The sequence below is a fragment of the Diplotaxodon limnothrissa genome, linkage group LG15 (genome assembly GCF_057381915.1).
Source record: "Diplotaxodon limnothrissa isolate DT_005_m linkage group LG15, D_limnothrissa_male_GT1.1, whole genome shotgun sequence".
In the NCBI taxonomy this organism is placed as follows: domain Eukaryota; kingdom Metazoa; phylum Chordata; class Actinopteri; order Cichliformes; family Cichlidae; genus Diplotaxodon; species Diplotaxodon limnothrissa.
The window spans coordinates 23,312,360-23,329,885 of NC_140610.1; the positions used below are offsets into that span (position 1 = coordinate 23,312,360).

Genomic DNA, 17,526 nt, shown 5'->3' on the forward strand with positions numbered 1-17,526 from the left:
CTTGATTTCAGCAATTTTGACAATTGATTCAAATTGTAGATACCGAATAAAAATAAAACTATTTAAGACCAGTGTTGGTCAAGTGACTTGAAAAAAGTAATCAGTAACTAATTACTGATTACTTCCCCAAAAAAGTAATCCCATTATTTTACTGATTACTTATTTTCAAAAGTAATAATTACTTAGTTACTTTTTAAAAACACGATTTACAACCTGAATAGGTGATAAAGCGATAGATCTTTCAGCCCAATTCTACTTTTTCTGCATAATCCATCATACAAAATGTAATCAAATGGAAAAGTCTCTTTTTAAAACTTGTTTTATCAGTTTTAATCTTTTATCTTTATGCATCAATCAAAAATTTAATTATATGCAACATTCTCTGACTGGAAGAAATTTGTTTAATATTTAAACCTATTTTCTGCAGATTCCAGCAAATAAAATAAAATATTTTTTGTGTCTACACTCAGTCTTTCAAATAGATGCAAGTAAAACCCAGCAGAAAATAAATAAAGTCAAAGACTAGTGGTCCTGTTGCTCTATTTTCACCTGTAAAGCAGGAGAGGGGTAGGCGGAGGTTTACCCTGGTGCAGGTGTGCCGCAGCAGTCAGTTGAAGAATCCGCGAGTTTCTTCGTGAGTTTCCCATTACGTCGTAGCGCACTCGGTGCTTGCTTGGAAGTTTAGGAATTTTTTTTTTCCGCTGTAAAAAGACGTTTTCTTCCCACGCACAACGGACACTAATGTTTTTGTCACTTTTTATGGAATCAAACTCAAAATAAGGTCAGTACTTCCACGCTCACCCAGACATGGCTGACCAACAATGCTAACAATAATAATATTGTTTTGTCAACCCACCTGTAAACCTCTACAGCATTGTGGGTATTTGCTAAGAAAAGTGAAGGAGTCCTCCTTTGGGAAGGATACACACAGCGTTGTCTGGACAGTTTGAATTATCAAAATGATCTAGAGAGGGCAGTAATGGGTATGACGTACACTGTTGCAGCATTTGATCTTTATTGTGGAGAAAAACCTTTAACATTTATGAGCAAGGGAGAAAATGATACATGTGCTGGTGTAGCATTTTTAGATAATCAAAACATTCTGCCTTTATTGTCAGTCAAAACTTTACAGACAGCTACTCAGAGACTATTCTAAAGCAAACAGGCAAATGTGACATCTTTACCTACATGAGACTGGGCTAATAAAATTACCTTGAAACAAAAAGGAACAAATGAACTAAACATTTTGTAAATCAGTGACTCTGAAATAAAGGACACAGAAGGCAATATTCTGAAAAAAAATTAGGCTGATTTATTTTCACAGGGCATACAAACGGGAAACAGCAAATAATTTGTGAATCGAAGGGCTGAGAGTAATGCCCACAACTGGGGTCAGATCATTTTGGAATAAACTGAGGTGAATCTTTTAACCAGGAGACATATATTTTTAGAGAACATCTGTTCCTCACATTCTGGAAACAGCACACAGTTTGTGAGGTGAAGGGCTGAGAGTAATGCCCACAGCTGGAGTGAGATCCAATTCATCCTCTGAAACTCCAGGTGCAGGAGTGAAACGAAAACGCTGCAGGAGGGTGGTGAAGAAGAGGAAGAGCTCCATCCTGGCCAGACTCTCTCCGAGGCAAATCCTGCGACCTGCAAGAGATGAATAATAATCAATTGTCCTGTGAAGAGATGTACCTCAGTGGTAATGGCTGAGCTCACAAACCTGCAGAAAATGGAATGAAGGCATCTCGCTTGACAAACTTTTTCTCTTTGTCCAAGAAATGAGCAGGATAAAAGCTGTGAGGCCTCTCCCACTCACTTGGATCATGCAGGACAGATGTCAAGAGAGGAAACACTGTGGTTCCCTGCAGATAACAGCTGATTTCAGAGATGCACAAAGTACAAAACGTACTAAGACAACACATAAAAACAGCACATACTTTTGATTTGGATTCAGTTTCAAACTTTCCCGTATTCCTGTGATTGCCCGTCCAAGATGGCATCAAGCTTCTGTTTTGTGCACTCAGTAAACTGATAACAACTGTTCCCACTCATTTTTACTCTTTTTGTCTGCATTTGTGTTTTTTGTAGCTTTACAACTTTGGCACTTCAACTCAGAGTTGACACAGGATGTGGGATGTAGTTACATTATTTCAAAACTTACTGGCTCAGTGCCAGGCAGCTTTGAATAGATAGCAATTAGTCTTACCTTCTCGATAAAGTGACCCTGAAAAGTGATGTCTCGGGTGGTTTTGTGAGGAAGTGCAGTGGGGACGATGCTGCTCAGTCTCTGTGTCTCATGGATGACGGCGTCAGTGAAGGGAAGGTTTTTCCTGTCAGCAACCTGCATCTGTCGGTCTCCTATGACCCTCCTCAGCTCCTGAACCTCATCTAGAGTATGAACAAGAGTAGTGGACACATTTGATCCCTATTAGAGTAACAGTAACACTCCACCATACTCAATAAATGTACGATTATTGTGATATTGCTCTTGTCACATGTGTCATTTGATTTCCAGTAAAAGTGTCTTCAAGTTGTGGATTATTTGAGCTCCTCACCCTGTATCTTTGGATATTTGGCCATTAGCAGAAGTCCCCATCTCAGTGTAGTTGATGTTGTCTCAGTGCCGGCAGCAAACAGATTCATGACTGTTATCAGAAGATTATCATCATGGAAGTGACTGTTGGTAATCCCAGATTCCTGCACATAGACATTTAACAGCAAAGTCACTCAAATCATCCTAATCCCAAAATTGGATGGGGGTTGGACAGTAGAAAAAGAAGCATTGTAAATGCTGTTAAAATGTTCTGTGTAGATTTCATGACATAGATGACTGATTTATAATAAGCTACATAATTTCATTAATGTACATATAGCTTGTGTTGAAATGTCTTTATTTGAAATGTACACGTGTAAAGTGTAAGAGCTAGTGTCTCGTGAGAATACCCTTTACGAGAGTACAGAAGACTTTTTTCATGGACTGCGAGGGAGCAGATGTCTCTCATGAAGCGATTTTAAGCTAAAGGTTTACTAAAAGAAAAAGCAACACAAGGACTTAATATATATATATATATATATATATATATATATATATAGTATAGTATCAAACGCTTCTCCTGTAGCAAAACAAACACATACAGTCAGTATAAGTAATTGGACCATTAATTCAATTCAGTTCAAACAAATGTGATAAATTTTTACCTTTAAATTTCTTAAATACTTCAATGAGATGTTGACATTCCTCAATTATTTTGTCCTCACATGCTCTCTTGCCCATTCCAAAGTCTCTCAGTTTAGTCAATGCAAAGCATCTCATTTCTCTCCATGAGTCACCATTGGACCACAGAACTCCTGAGAGTGGTCATATTTTAGTTTGACAGTACCAAAATAGAAAAAAAGCTAAAAGATTTTAAGAAATAATATTATTCCTTTACCATGCTCTTTGGTTAATTCATGTGCAATGTTTGTTGGGCTTCTGTCTCCAAACTCTTCATCATAGTCAACAAGTGCCTCCTTCACCGTCCTGTATCCTGCCAGAATCACCACTTTGTTTGGACCCAGATAAACCGTGAAGACTGATCCATATTTCTTGGATGACTAAGAAAAACAGAATATGATCATATTTTCACACACATCAAAGAAACCAACGCTAAAAAGCTGCCTGGAGAACTGTATCTGCAGCATAGTTCAATTACTTTCTCACCTCCAGCAATGTTTTGTAAGGTCCTTTCAGGTCCAACTGTAGCAGGTTCCCCAGCACAGGAAGTGGTCTGGGTCCTGGAGGACCCTTTTGGTTTTTTTTGAGAATTGAAGCTTGGAGTGACGATGAAATAGACAAGGAGGATGACTGTCAGTGCCCCTAACAAGAAGGCAGAACTGAGGGAATGGAGAAATACATCTAATATCCCCATGGCTGTGAAACAAACCATTAGGAGACCTTTTACTTTAGAGCCTCAGTGACTCATCATTTTGGATGAAACACGTCAGCACATCACTTTGGCGGCCAAACTGGAAAGCCAGTACAAGGGGGATAGAATAAACATTGGGAAGCTTCAGTAGTAAAGCAGTAAATCATTACTGAGTAAGGCGGTGTTTCGATCAGTGTCTAAACTTTTCATGTGAATCAGAAAAGTAGGGCTTTGCTTTTTAAAATATTCACAAAATGTTTCTAAAAGTTAAAAAATAAATTCTTAGAAACCATCTCCAGATATCTTATCTTCCTCTGGAGATGGTTCACAGTCCTGAATGGTACTGATGTTACACCCCTGAACAGGAGAAATAATCATATTGAAATGATGAACTGATGCTTCCTCACTGAGAACCTTTACTCAAATGGGGATACTGTGATTTCATGTAAGTGGGCAGAGACAAAAGTAGTAGATCTCAGGTGACCTCATTCAGACTTCATAGATCATTGACAAAATGTTGATTCTTAACAATATAAAATTAAATAAACAAATTCAACCCCCTGATTTTAACACAATGAGATTTTAATTTTTTAAAGCAGTTTTTTAACACATGTTGTGAAATATGTCATTTACCTGCATGAACTTTTTGAATAAACAACAGGATCTTTTTTGTTATTTTAACTTGTCACCCTGCTGGCTCTGTTAGAAGGATTAGCCAACACCGTTAGTGCAAAAAAAACTCCAAACAAAAACATGCAGATTAACACGCAGGTGTGTGTGTGTGTGTGTGTGTGTGTGTGTGTGTGTGTGTGTGTGTGTGTGTGTGTGTGTGTGTGTGTGCATGTGTGCTCCAATGATATTTGTCTGGACATTTGGCAAGGATACACACAGCGATGTCTGGACAGTTTGAATTATAGGGCAGGGCCAAACTGGAGGGTGTTTATATAGGTGTTACAGGCCTAAATTCAAAGTTTCAGAAGAAGTCCTTACTATTCACAGTTACCCGATTTTTGTTATCCTCCGTGTATCAAGACAACTCCCCTGGAGTTTGATTTGGTTACTGCACCTGGTGGGTTTTTTTTTTAAGTTGGAAGGTCCCTATATGTGTTTGTCAAAAATTGTGTGTTACACAACAATGGCCTTAAATTTATCTGTATCTATTCTAACTCTATCTATTAAAAGTAAAATACTACTTTCAGTTATGGTAAGCTAATTAAATGACTTAATATATCACAAATACTCCAGTTATGGTTTATTGATGGTTAATTTCAGCATTTTTTTTTCCTGTATTGTGCTCGTAGAACCCATTTTTTTGTAATTGCCTGTTTTTGTGCACTCTTTAATTCTATACACTTTGTGGAGAGCTTTATTTTGTTAAAGAGGCTTTGGGAATTCTTATGTGTGTATATATCATAGGTTTACAAGTGGTAACCTGTGATGTTGTCACGGTTCTGGGGGGATTTGACCCAGCATTTTGAGTTTATTATGTTTTGGTTTATTTTTTGAATTATGGATTGTTCTTTATGTTTCTCTGGTGCTTTGTTGATTATTATTATAATCTATGTTTCAGTTATTCTTGTTAAGAGATTAGTTCTTATGTTTGGTTTTTCTCTGAATTATGATTTGCTTGGGTAATGAGTAGTGATTCCTGTTTTATTGTGAAAGTCTTTGTCTTATGTTAGTGTGTGCAGCTTTGTTCCCTGTCTCATCAGCCCTCATCTCCCTCCTGTTGCCCATTCCCTCATTATTACCCTGTGTATTTAAGCCCTGTGTTTTCCCGTGCTCGGTGTCGTGTCGTACCCTCAGATCCTGCCTGTGTGTTCCAGTTAGTGTTTTCATGTTTGGTTTCTGTTTTGTTGGTGCCAGCAATAAAGCTGTGGTTTTCAGTTATATTTCCGTCTCAGAGTCCTGCACTTGGATCCACATCTCCTCCTGCCCGCACACAGAGCACTGACAGATATATTCATTTATCAGGGAAGGGAAGACTTCTGAAGAGCTGGGATTCCTCCTCTCTGATGCCAGAATATTTGTTTTGCACTGCAGCATTTCACACCCACAAGTTTAGTTTCTTCCATGTTTATAAGTATTTTGTATTACTTAGATGCTCTTGGCTGCCATATCTGACCTGCAACCTCACAAGCTAGAAACAGAGTTTACCCCTCTCTCTAGTGCTTCGTCTTTACCTTTCCAAGAATCCCTCATGTCACAGTTTTACTCTACAGTCATTTGAAAGAGAAAGTAAAAAGTCAGCTGTTAAAGCTACTATGCATGATGTAAGTACAAAAATCCATCAGTACATCAAATACGATGGCTCTGAGCGATGAGGTACTTAGTAAATAGCGCAATCAGCAGAAACAACAGTAAAAGAAGAGGTGGAGGAGCAGTAAGTGTCATTGTATTGTATCTTTATTTGTTTCAGACATATAAAACAAAAAACAATATATACACACTACATATATTTTCATTTACAGATACGAATATATATGTAGATATACACACACACACGTATGTGTTCAGATAAACAAAAAAAATATAATGAAATAAAACAAAATCGTCTGACATAATGTAACAATGTTTGGTCTGAAAAGGAGTAGGAAGAAGTATGAACATACTTATTAATTCCTACCCCTGCTCAACATCTTATTGATCCCACATAATTCACCTAATTCCCATCATCACATACTCCACACAATACACGAGGAGAACCTATATAAACTTGGCTACCGTGATTGATATAATTTGGATATAATTTGATATTTTTATACATACAATGGGTGATCATCTTTATCGGTATCATATTCTTCCAAAATCAGTTTTCGAAGTATTTTCATGAACTTACTAATTCCTGAGCATTGCTGTAGATCTATAGTAAAACTATTCCACAGTTTTACCCCATAAATAGTGACACAAAAGGTTTTAACCTTTGACCGTGCTTTAAGAATCCTTAGATTCAATTTCCCCCTCAATTCATAGTCTCCTTCTCTGTCATAGAACATCCTCTGTATATTTCCTGGTAACATATTGTATCTGGCCTTGTACATAATTTTTGCAGTTTTATATTTTATAAGATCCATAAACTTCAGTATTTTTAATTTCAAAAACATGATGTTAGTATGGTCTCTAAATCCTGCTTTATTAATCATCCTGATTGCTTTTTTTTTAAATTTTACATATTGGTTGAAGTGCAGTTTTATATGTGTTTCCCCAAATTTCCACACAGTATTCCAAATATGGCAATATAAGTGAACAATAAAGTACCCGGAGTGATTTGGAAGGCAAAAAATATTTAACTTTACTTAGTACGGAGATGCTTCTTGACAGTTTGGCTTGTATATGCTTTATGTGAGGTTTCCAGCAGATTTTGTTATCTATTATCACACCCAGAAATTTTGTATCCGAAACTTCATCAAAGGACAAACCTTTGTAGGACAAACCCTTGATGTTCGTCCTACAAATTAGGGCTAAGCTATATCATACCGTTCACGGTAATACAGGTGTAATGTTGGGCAACGATAAGAAAATGAAATATCGCGATAGAATATGGGTAAAACGCGCATGCGCAGTGCCTTTGTTTACATACACACATGGCCACGATGCAGAATGAGAAGAGCGAAAGCGGATCGTTAAATGAAACGGATGAACCAGAATTGGTTTGTAAAAAAGCTGCAACTTCAGTGGTGTGGAACTGGTTTAGCTTTCATCCGTCAGATACACAACAAAGCACTATTTTTGGTAGAGCATGCTAGCGGGTCGTCGTTATTACCGTGTTTTGTGGAAAATGCGGTACACTTAAAATCAATCCTTTGATTTTTCTGAAAATCGACAGTGCCCCAATGGGCCTTATGTATGAATTCTGGTTGTGTTTACTGACCTCGAAACGATTTTATGTGCTACAGGGCGCTCGAAAATCTGTCAAATGTTTCAGTACGACTTTGCTAAGCTACGAAGCCGCACCGCTTGATGGATTGTCGGCGCATTACGGCTATCGTAGGCAGGAGCCTGGCGGAGTGATACGTACTGTGCTTCAACATAATATTAGGGGTGGGTTTTTATAATCAATTTATCGATTAAAATCGATTCTGGCTTGGATAACGTAAAATCGATTCATTAAAATCCTGAATCGATTTTTTTTAATATAAATTTATTTTGCCCGAAATGCCAGAATCTCTGGTGAAATCTCACAAAATTTCAACAACCACCAAACAGCTAAGACAGTAAATGAGAGCAGGAACACGGATTCTGCACAAAGACTTAAACACACAGCGCAACCCGCGGATCAGAATCAGTTAGATGTCGCCTTTCTCACAGTCGGGGCTGAAAGCCGACAGCTCGCTGATTCTGATCTGTCGGCGGGTCCGCGCTTTGTGTTCACGCCCTTTATGCACTGATTCTAAAGCTGTTAGTTTGATGTCTCTCCAAACAATATTGACCGAACCAGCAGCAAAAGAAGATCCAAACTACGCTTCACATAAACATCGTCACGAATTCACTCTGACTTTTACTGTTTTGCTTCGACCACGATGCACAGCTTTCTCTCCGTCTCTCTCTCTCTCTCTGTACTTCAAGAACAGTTTCCCGTCTAAAAATCTGTTTTCTGCATTATTCGCTTGCTTGTTACGCACAAGTCTACCGTTGTTTACAGCGCTGTCGGCCGATGGTGTTTTTTTCATTTTATATACTTCCGAAAAGAAAACCTAATTTCTGCCGTTCAGTACTGAACAAATTTAAACTTTTTAAAATTATGCAAAATGCAAAATGCTTAGCTGTGTCTCTAATAAAACCTCTGTAACTTCAGAGGTAATGTTCATATGTTGATTAATGGTTTTCTTTCGTTTTTGATGTACTGCAGAATATTTTTATAAAATCCCAGGCCAGGAAAATCCCCTTCATGTTTTTCTGTGTTTTATCTTCAGCTACTTTGACACAAAGGCCTCTGCTGTGATGCTCACACCTTTGATAAAGTCTTGCGTGTGTCAGCTTCCTTTAGATACAAAAATATGTAAATGTACTGATCTGAATTATAATATTTCTGACTGTCAAAATTTCCCAGATTCAAATCGAATTGAATCGAATCGAATCGAATCGAATTAAATCGAATCATGGATCGAATCGATTCGGGACCTTGTGAATCGGAATTGAATTGATTCTAGAAATCAGTGATGATACCCAGCCCTACATAATATTACCGCATTGTGTGTGTATAACTTCTTTTAAAGTTTCGTGGATATTATACATGGCTATGCTGAGGATATGTCGGCCAATTTCCACTGGAAATGCCTTTTGGTTAAACTGTCAGCAAGGAATTTGCATTTGTACTGTTACATTTTTATATAACTTTAATGCACTTAAAAAAGCTGCTTGTTTAAGTGAAAATACATTGATGGGGTTTTTTTTTGCACTAATAAAGTTAAGGAGTTGTAAAATATTTTGTCTAGTGTCAATTATATCGTCAGTTATATCGTTATTGCAAATTTTCAAATGTATATCGTGATAAATATTTTGGGTCATATCACCATGCTCTACTACAAATGTCCTACCAATGGCTTGACAAAGCTGGACTGAAAGACAGAGCAGAGTTGCTAATCATTGCTTTAACTGCAAGTTTATTAAAATCCAATGTGTACCACACCAGGCAGAATGCCAGGCGCAGGCTTTGCAAAGATGCCCACAAAATAGACCAGTATCTATCAGTAGAGAGTAATATGCTAGAAGGCAGGTCCTATATAGCTTGCCATAACCAAGTGGCTGTTATAGTACACAGAAATATCTCTGTGGAATATGGGCTGGAAGTCACAAGATCAAAATGGAGTCCTCCTCCAAAATGTAGCTAAGAACAACTGAACTAAAGTCATGTGGGACTTCCAGATACAGAGTGACAAACAGGTAATGCCAAATCAAACAGGGAGAATAGAGGTGGATAAATAGGGAAAAGAAGGCTGATTTAACATTCCAAGTGATAGCCACATGAGGAAGAGAGAACATAAGTTGATAAATGTTAAGGACTAAAACAAAAAAAAAAAACAATACAAAAAAAACCAAATTCAAGATCCATGAACTGAAAGCAAAAAGTCATTACAGGTCTGAACACAAAATAGAAGAATAGAATAAAATAGCGCTTTTTTTGTCATTGGACATGTACCAAAAAATATGCATGCTCCACGCCAACTTTGCAGGAGTGAAAGAAAATATCAATAGTAAAGTCATCAGGAATAAATAGCAAACAGAAGATATCATATGTATATATCAAAGGCGTAGATTTGGTTTTGGCATTGGTGGGGACGGATGATTCAACCACCGAACCCTGCCCTGTTTCTTTTTCTTTTTTTTCCTTTTTGTCTTTGCTTCTTGATTTAAAAAAAAAAAAAAAAGGAGGAATATACTTGCCTGCATATGCTATTCTACATGCTTTTAAACCATTTAAAATTACAATTCATAGCTTTATATGTGAATTATATAATGTTAAATTACAAGATACATGCAGTCACACATGTGCACCACCAAGTCATCATCCAATTTCACCTGTGATCTTCTGTCACCATTGCTCTCTGAGCTTTGTGTTGGTTCTTCTTGGTTCTTGAATAGTCTTAACAGAGTTAAGTAATTCAAAGTAAGTTATTTATGTCTAGTGTAAAATATAACACGCAGAGAAGAAATGTATCCAAATCATATTAAGACATGATAGTAGGTAGTCTAATTTATTTTAGCCTTTCAAGACAAATAGCCTATATTGAGCATCGTGAATATGAATAATAGACAATTGTGATATAAATTGTAAAAAAAACCCCAAAAAACATACAAAATACTTGAAGAGCAATATTATAACTTATAGGCAACATAGGCTAGCGCTTAAATGTTTTTTTTTAGCATCAGACCAGGAGGTTAACCAGTCTGATCCTGCTGGTGAACCCAGCTGGACATGAGGAGCATGGTTATGACTACAGAGGGGACAGGTAAACAGGATACCAGTTAACTCTTTAAAAACGATGTACATAACAGATGTGACTGATAGATTCAAAATGATATCTATGTATTCAGAGTGGTATAAGCACAGGCATAGGTGTTTTGACTAGACTAAGCAAAATTAATGTATTAAAATTGATATGATCCCAAATAAAATAGATTAACAATATTTAAGCATTGGCTGCTATCTCAGTCCATAAATTCCCAGAGCGTATGTCCTACGTTTTATAATGATATACATTATAGGTGAGTCAGATGCTGAAATGGAAGCTATAGAGCCCAGTGAGACAGTAGCAGCATTGCAGCAGAAGGTCCAAGATACTCAGGCAGCTGGAAGTATGCGGACATGGAATTTGATTACGTTGCTCATCTTCAAGCGCAGGATCTACAAATGTTTTTCAGTTACCATCTACAATAGCCCACAAGTTTCCCTAAATTGTTTAACAACAAGCATGCCATCAACCACAAGTGGGTGACATTTAATGAAAAGAACAAACAATCCCTCTATTGTTGTTTTTGGTGTTTGACCTGATAGAAATTGATAATACATTCATAAAAGGTGGTATGAAAGCATGGGAACATATTCATCAGCTCATGAGAAAATTGGAGAGACAGTGTTGATGCATACTTTCTACTGGCTAAGGACAGATGTAAAATTCCTTCTGCAAGACAAAAATGTCTTTAAATCATGAGCATCAGATAATAGAATTTAGATGTGGCAAAAGTCATAGTGGACTTCGTTACAGAGGGATTAGAGGGTGCTTACTCTCCATAAAACACTGCAGTCAATCATGGCAACTTTCTAGAGTTGTTAACCCTTTTGAGGGGGTATGATATGTGCCTTCAACAGCACATTAGAAGTTGTACCAGCCAGATGGAATGACACAGGTGCAAAAGATAGGGGTTCTTTTGTGACCCTTATGTCAAAGGATATAGTCAATAAAGTTGTGGATGCTCTCAGAAAAGTGATAGAGTACAAATGCAAGTGAGACATGTTTTCATTTCAAATTTATATAACCAACAGATGTCAACAGACTAGAACAGTGTGCTATTGTCCTAAGATATGTGACAGACGCCATTCATGAGCACTTTACTGCTGTGGTGGGCTGTGGAAAATCTACAAGGAAGTATTTCACAGAGGCAGTGAAACAAACTTAAGATTAAATCAGTATTCATATTTGCACGTGTGGGCAACTCCACTGATGGTGCTGCCAATATGCAGGAACAACATCATGGGTTCTCTTAATTTCTCTCTGAGAAGTCTCTTACGCTGATCCACATCTGGTGTTATGAACAATTCTCAGTCTTGTATTAACAGACACAACAGATAGTGTGATAGAAACGGAGAAATGGAAAAAGCAAAGGGACACATTGAAACACTTGTGAAGTATAAGGTTGTCCTTATGGCCCATGTCTTCTAATATTTTAGCAGCTCAGTGTTTGGTTGACAGAATAAAGGATAGCCTCATTAAATATATCAGGGAGTTTCAGGGAGTTAAAGGAGCAGCTGATGAGTTTGTGAGTTGGACCAATAAACAACTGGAAGAGACGAACAGTGAGCTAGTTGTGGAGGCTATATTCCACACAAACGTGTTAGAAAAAAGAAAAGAATGCCACAAGAGCTCTTAGAAGACAACCCTGTACCCTCAACCTGATGCCCCTTTCAGGTCAAGGTCCATAATATCATTCTGGACACTGTTGTTGTTTCTTTTTCAGGTAGAGTAATGATGAACCAGGGCATGTTTAATTACCTGAAAGTGTCAGAAACCAAACGGCAGAAAATGGCATTACGAAATGTTTTAACATTGATACGGGTGTGCGACAAGGCTGTGTCCTATCGCCATTCCTCTTCAACATCGCCATCGACCATGTCATGCGCCGAACAATTGGAACGATGGGTGTCGCTGGACGCAATCCCCTTCAGCAGTTCATGGATTTGGACTTTGCGGACAATGTAGCCTTGCTCGCACCAACGCTCCAACGCACACAGACAGCATCGATCTCCACCCAATGATACACAAGCAGTTGTTTTTATAACATCAGGGTATTATTTATGACGCCCCCTCATGCGTCAAAGCAGATACAATACATGCATACGTTTCTGTTGGGTCTGTGTTTCCACAGCCCCGCTAATTCTAGAGACTTATTCATCATGAAGAAAACATGATCTGACCTCCTCCTGCTACCTTTTATTGAGAGACAGTTCACACAAAACACGTCAGAGCAAAGCCACGCCCACATGGTCCCAAGATGTGTGAACTTCTGTATTTAAGTAAGAGTGTGTGTGTGTGTGTGTGTGTGTGTGTGTGTGTGTGTGTGTGTGTGTGTGTGTGTGTCAGACCTCCTGCTGACCAAAGGGTCAGAAAAGAAGCAGATCTTCCAGATAGGATGTATCTGCAATAAAATCTCCCCCAGCACAGAATGGTTGGAGAGGTGGTCAGGATCAAAGGAATGGCTTTGATCCTACTGCTTGAACTAAGACTGTACAAATTTAAGAAACACAATGGCAACATTCAACAATTAGACTTAACAGTTTCGAAACCACAAATGTTCTGTTGATGACTTTTGACACATTTAAAAGGACATCTTCTCCGTCTCGAGGCCAGGTGCTTCCTATTAATCTTCTAACTCTCGCTAATCTCCTGGAACAAACTGTCCCTTAGGCAGACACAATTTTGCAGTCACAAGCTTTTGCAAACTATTATTTGAACTCTTACCTAAACATGAGTCTAACTACTGTTCGTGTGTATGTATGTCTCGACCTCAAAATGCACTCGGCCTCACCCCGCCCGTTGACGCTTCTGACCTTTTACCAGACAGAAGCTATCTGTGATAGGTGTAATAATCTTAACTAAGAACATGTGTAATCTATTGAATAAATGCTTTAATGAAATGATAATTAATGTAATGGTAATGATGAAATTATCAGTAAAATATTTCCCTGATCTCCACAGCGGTCACTGTGAATCAGCAGCAGCAGCTAGAAGAGGTGGACAGGTTCGTGTACCTGGGTTCCACTCTCAGCAGTGATGAGAGCATGGTCAAGTGCCAAAAAAATTATTAGGTTGATTTTTGGATTATATTTTACCATGAAATAAACGCCATGTATTTTCAAAGAATCAAGTCAGAAGTGCATTCTGAAACAAACCACCTGTTGCCACCCACGGCCTTTTCTTAGACTATTTTTCTGTTCTGGAACTTAAAAGGCCATGACACTGGCTGTTGATTCATCCTTTGACTTAAAGACACAAGCCAGGATGAGGACCCCCAAAAATCCATGTATATGCATTTGCATGGATATACCCCCAAAACACAAACACACCGTCCTTTTAGATTAATCATTTTGAGAATGACTTTCTGTACTGAGTTGGCCATGACAAGCTCAAAAGCTTACTGTCTGTCACACAAGTCACTATTACCACTATTATTTTGCTATTTTTTGATGTGATTCTCTTGCTTGGAAGGATATAAATAGCAGTGTTAAAGGTTGGAAATGTGTGTTCAAGAAATATATATGGATTAAATATTGTTGTCTCACTATACTTCATGTTATAGCTGCTTGGCAATACCTAAAAATGCCACTAGGTGACACATAGAGCTCAGGAAGAGCATAAAGCCTCTGCAAGTGCTGCAGAATAAATCCTACAGCCAAAACATGATCTCCTATTTTAATATAATACATAGTTGCAGGAATTCTGTTTAAACCCCTCACTGACACCCACCAGGTCAGGTGGCAACAGCAGCTTAATTGTTTGGTTCATAATCACAATCATTAGATTCGGAGATGAGTTACAGAGCCTGCCAACTTTTTACTTTGGCTGCTCATTTTGTAGAAGTCTGACAGGTGACTATATCATATGTAGCTGCAGAGTGTAATGTTGTTAGGAGTCACTTGCAGAAAACAATGTTCCTGTCAAAAGTCATAATATGACTTGCATTATTGCACTTTACACATGAGATGATTTGATTGGGGTGTGCGTGTGTGCATGATTTTTGGGGTGAAATATATGTTTCAAGTAAAGTCAACTTTTTTGTAAGCACATTTAAAAACAACACAGGTTGACCAAAGTGCTGTACAGCGAAACGAAATCTTTGGGAAGTGAACTTGACCTCATTTTCAGAGGCTCTTCTAACATTTAATGGTTGTGAAAGATGTCAAACCTTTCTCCCCTCCCTAAAGTTAAACAGCTGAAAGCACCGTGAACACAGCGGAGAAAAAGGTGTGCACTGAGGATTTTGAACTATGGCGTTAAAGCGTTGTCACTGCTGAGGATTTGTGGACACAGGAGGAGTGTGGACACAGATCCTTGTTGACTTACAGTGGGGCAAAAAAGTATTTAGTCAGCCACCGATTGTGCAAGTTCCCCCACTTAAAATGATGACAGAGGTCAGTAATTTGCACCAGAGGTACACTTCAACTGTGAGAGACAGAATGTGAAAAAAAAATCCATGAATTCACATGGTAGGATTTGTAAAGAATTTATTTGTAAATTAGGGTGGAAAATAAGTATTTGGTCACCTCAAACAAGGAAAATCTCTGGCTCTCACAGACCTGTAACGTCTTCTGTAAGACGCTTTTCTGTCCCCCACTCGTTACCTGTATGAATGGCACCTGTTTGAACTCATCATCTGTATAAAAGACACCTGTCCACAGCCTCAAACAGTCAGACTCCAAACTCCGCCATGGCCAAGACCAAAGAGCTTTCGAAGGACACCAGGAAAAGTATTGTAGACCTGCACCAGACTGGGAAGAGTGAATCTACAATAGGCAAGCAGCTTGGTGTGAAAAAATCAACTGTGGGAGCAATCATCAGAAAATGGAAGACATACAAGACCACTGATAATCTCCCTCGATCTGGGGCTCCACGCAAGATCTCATCCCGTGGGGTCAAAATGATCATGAGAACGGTGAGCAAAGATCCCAGAACCACACGGGGGGACCTGGTGAATGACCTGCAGAGAGCTGGGACCAAAGTAACAAAGGTCACCATCAGTAACACACTACAACGGCAGGGAATCAAATCCCGCAGTGCCAGACGTGTTCCGCTGCTGAAGCCAGTGCATGTCCAGGCCCGTCTGAAGTTTGCCAGAGAGCACATGGATGATACAGCAGAGGATTGGGAGAATGTCATGTGGTCAGATGAAACCAAAGTAGAACTTTTTGGTATAAACTCAACTCGTCGTGTTTGGAGGAAGAAGAATACTGAGTTGCATCCCAAGAACACCATACCTACTGTGAAGCATGGGGGTGGAAACATCATGCTATGGGGCTGTTTTTCTGCCAAGGGGACAGGACGACTGATCCGTGTTAAGGACAGAATGAATGGGGCCATGTATCGTGAGATTTTGAGCCAAAACCTCCTTCCATCAGTGAGAACTTTGAAGATGAAACGAGGCTGGGTCTTCCAACATGACAATGATCCAAAACACACCGCCCGGGCAACAAAGGAGTGGCTCCGTAAGAAGCATTTGAAAGTCCTGGAGTGGCCTAGCCAGTCTCCAGACCTCAACCCCATAGAAAATCTGTGGCGGGAGTTGAAAGTCCGTGTTGCTCGGCGACAGCCCCAAAACATCACTGCTCTCGAGAAGATCTGCATGGAGGAATGGGCCAAAATACCAGCTACTGTGTGTGCAAACCTGGTAAAGACCTATAGTAAACCTCTGTTATTGCCAACAAAGGTTACAGTGGGGCAAAAAAGTATTTAGTCAGCCACCAATTGTGCAAGTTCCCCCACTTAAAATGATGACAGAGGTCAGTAATTTGCACCAGAGGTACACTTCAACTGTGAGAGACAGAATGTGAAAAAAAAATCCATGAATTCACATGGTAGGATTTGTAAAGAATTTATTCGTAAATCAGGGTGGAAAATAAGTATTTGGTCACCTCAAACAAGGAAAATCTCTGGCTCTCACAGACCTGTAACGTCTTCTGTAAGAAGCTTTTCTGTCCCCCACTCGTTACCTGTATGAATGGCACGTGTTTGAACTCATCATCTGTATAAAAGACACCTGTCCACAGCCTCAAACAGTCAGACTCCAAACGCCGCCATGGCCAAGACCAAAGAGCTTTCGAAGGACACCAGGAAAAGTATTGTAGACCTGCACCAGACTGGGAAGAGTGAATCTACAATAGGCAAGCAGCTTGGTGTGAAAAAATCAACTGTGGGAGCAATCATCAGAAAATGGAAGACATACAAGACCACTGATAATCTCCCTCGATCTGGGGCTCCATGCAAGATCTCATCCCGTGGGGTCAAAATGATCATGAGAACGGTGAGCAAAGAGCCCAGAACCACACGGGGGGACCTGGTGAATGACCTGCAGAGAGCTGGGACCAAAGTAACAAAGGTCACCATCAGTAACACACTACAACGGCAGGGAATCAAATCCCGCAGTGCCAGACGTATTCCGCTGCTGAAGCCAGTGCATGTCCAGGCCCGTCTGAAGTTTGCCAGAGAGCACATGGATGATACAGCAGAGGATTGGGAGAATGTCATGTGGTCAGATGAAACCAAAGTAGAACTTTTTGGTATAAACTCAACTCGTCGTGTTTGGAGGAAGAAGAATATTGAGTTGCATCCCAAGAACACCATACCTACTGTGAAGCATGGGGGTGGAAACATCATGCTATGGGGCTGTTTTTCTGCCAAGGGGA

At 39.2% G+C, this 17,526-nt stretch overlaps 1 pseudogene; it reads right to left on the reverse strand.

Moving 5' to 3' along the window:
• Positions 1 to 1,465: 1,465 nt before the first annotated feature.
• On the reverse strand, positions 1,466 to 3,914 carry LOC146617547 (cytochrome P450 2K1-like; annotated as a pseudogene).
• Between the last annotated feature and the right edge of the window lie 13,612 nt (positions 3,915 to 17,526).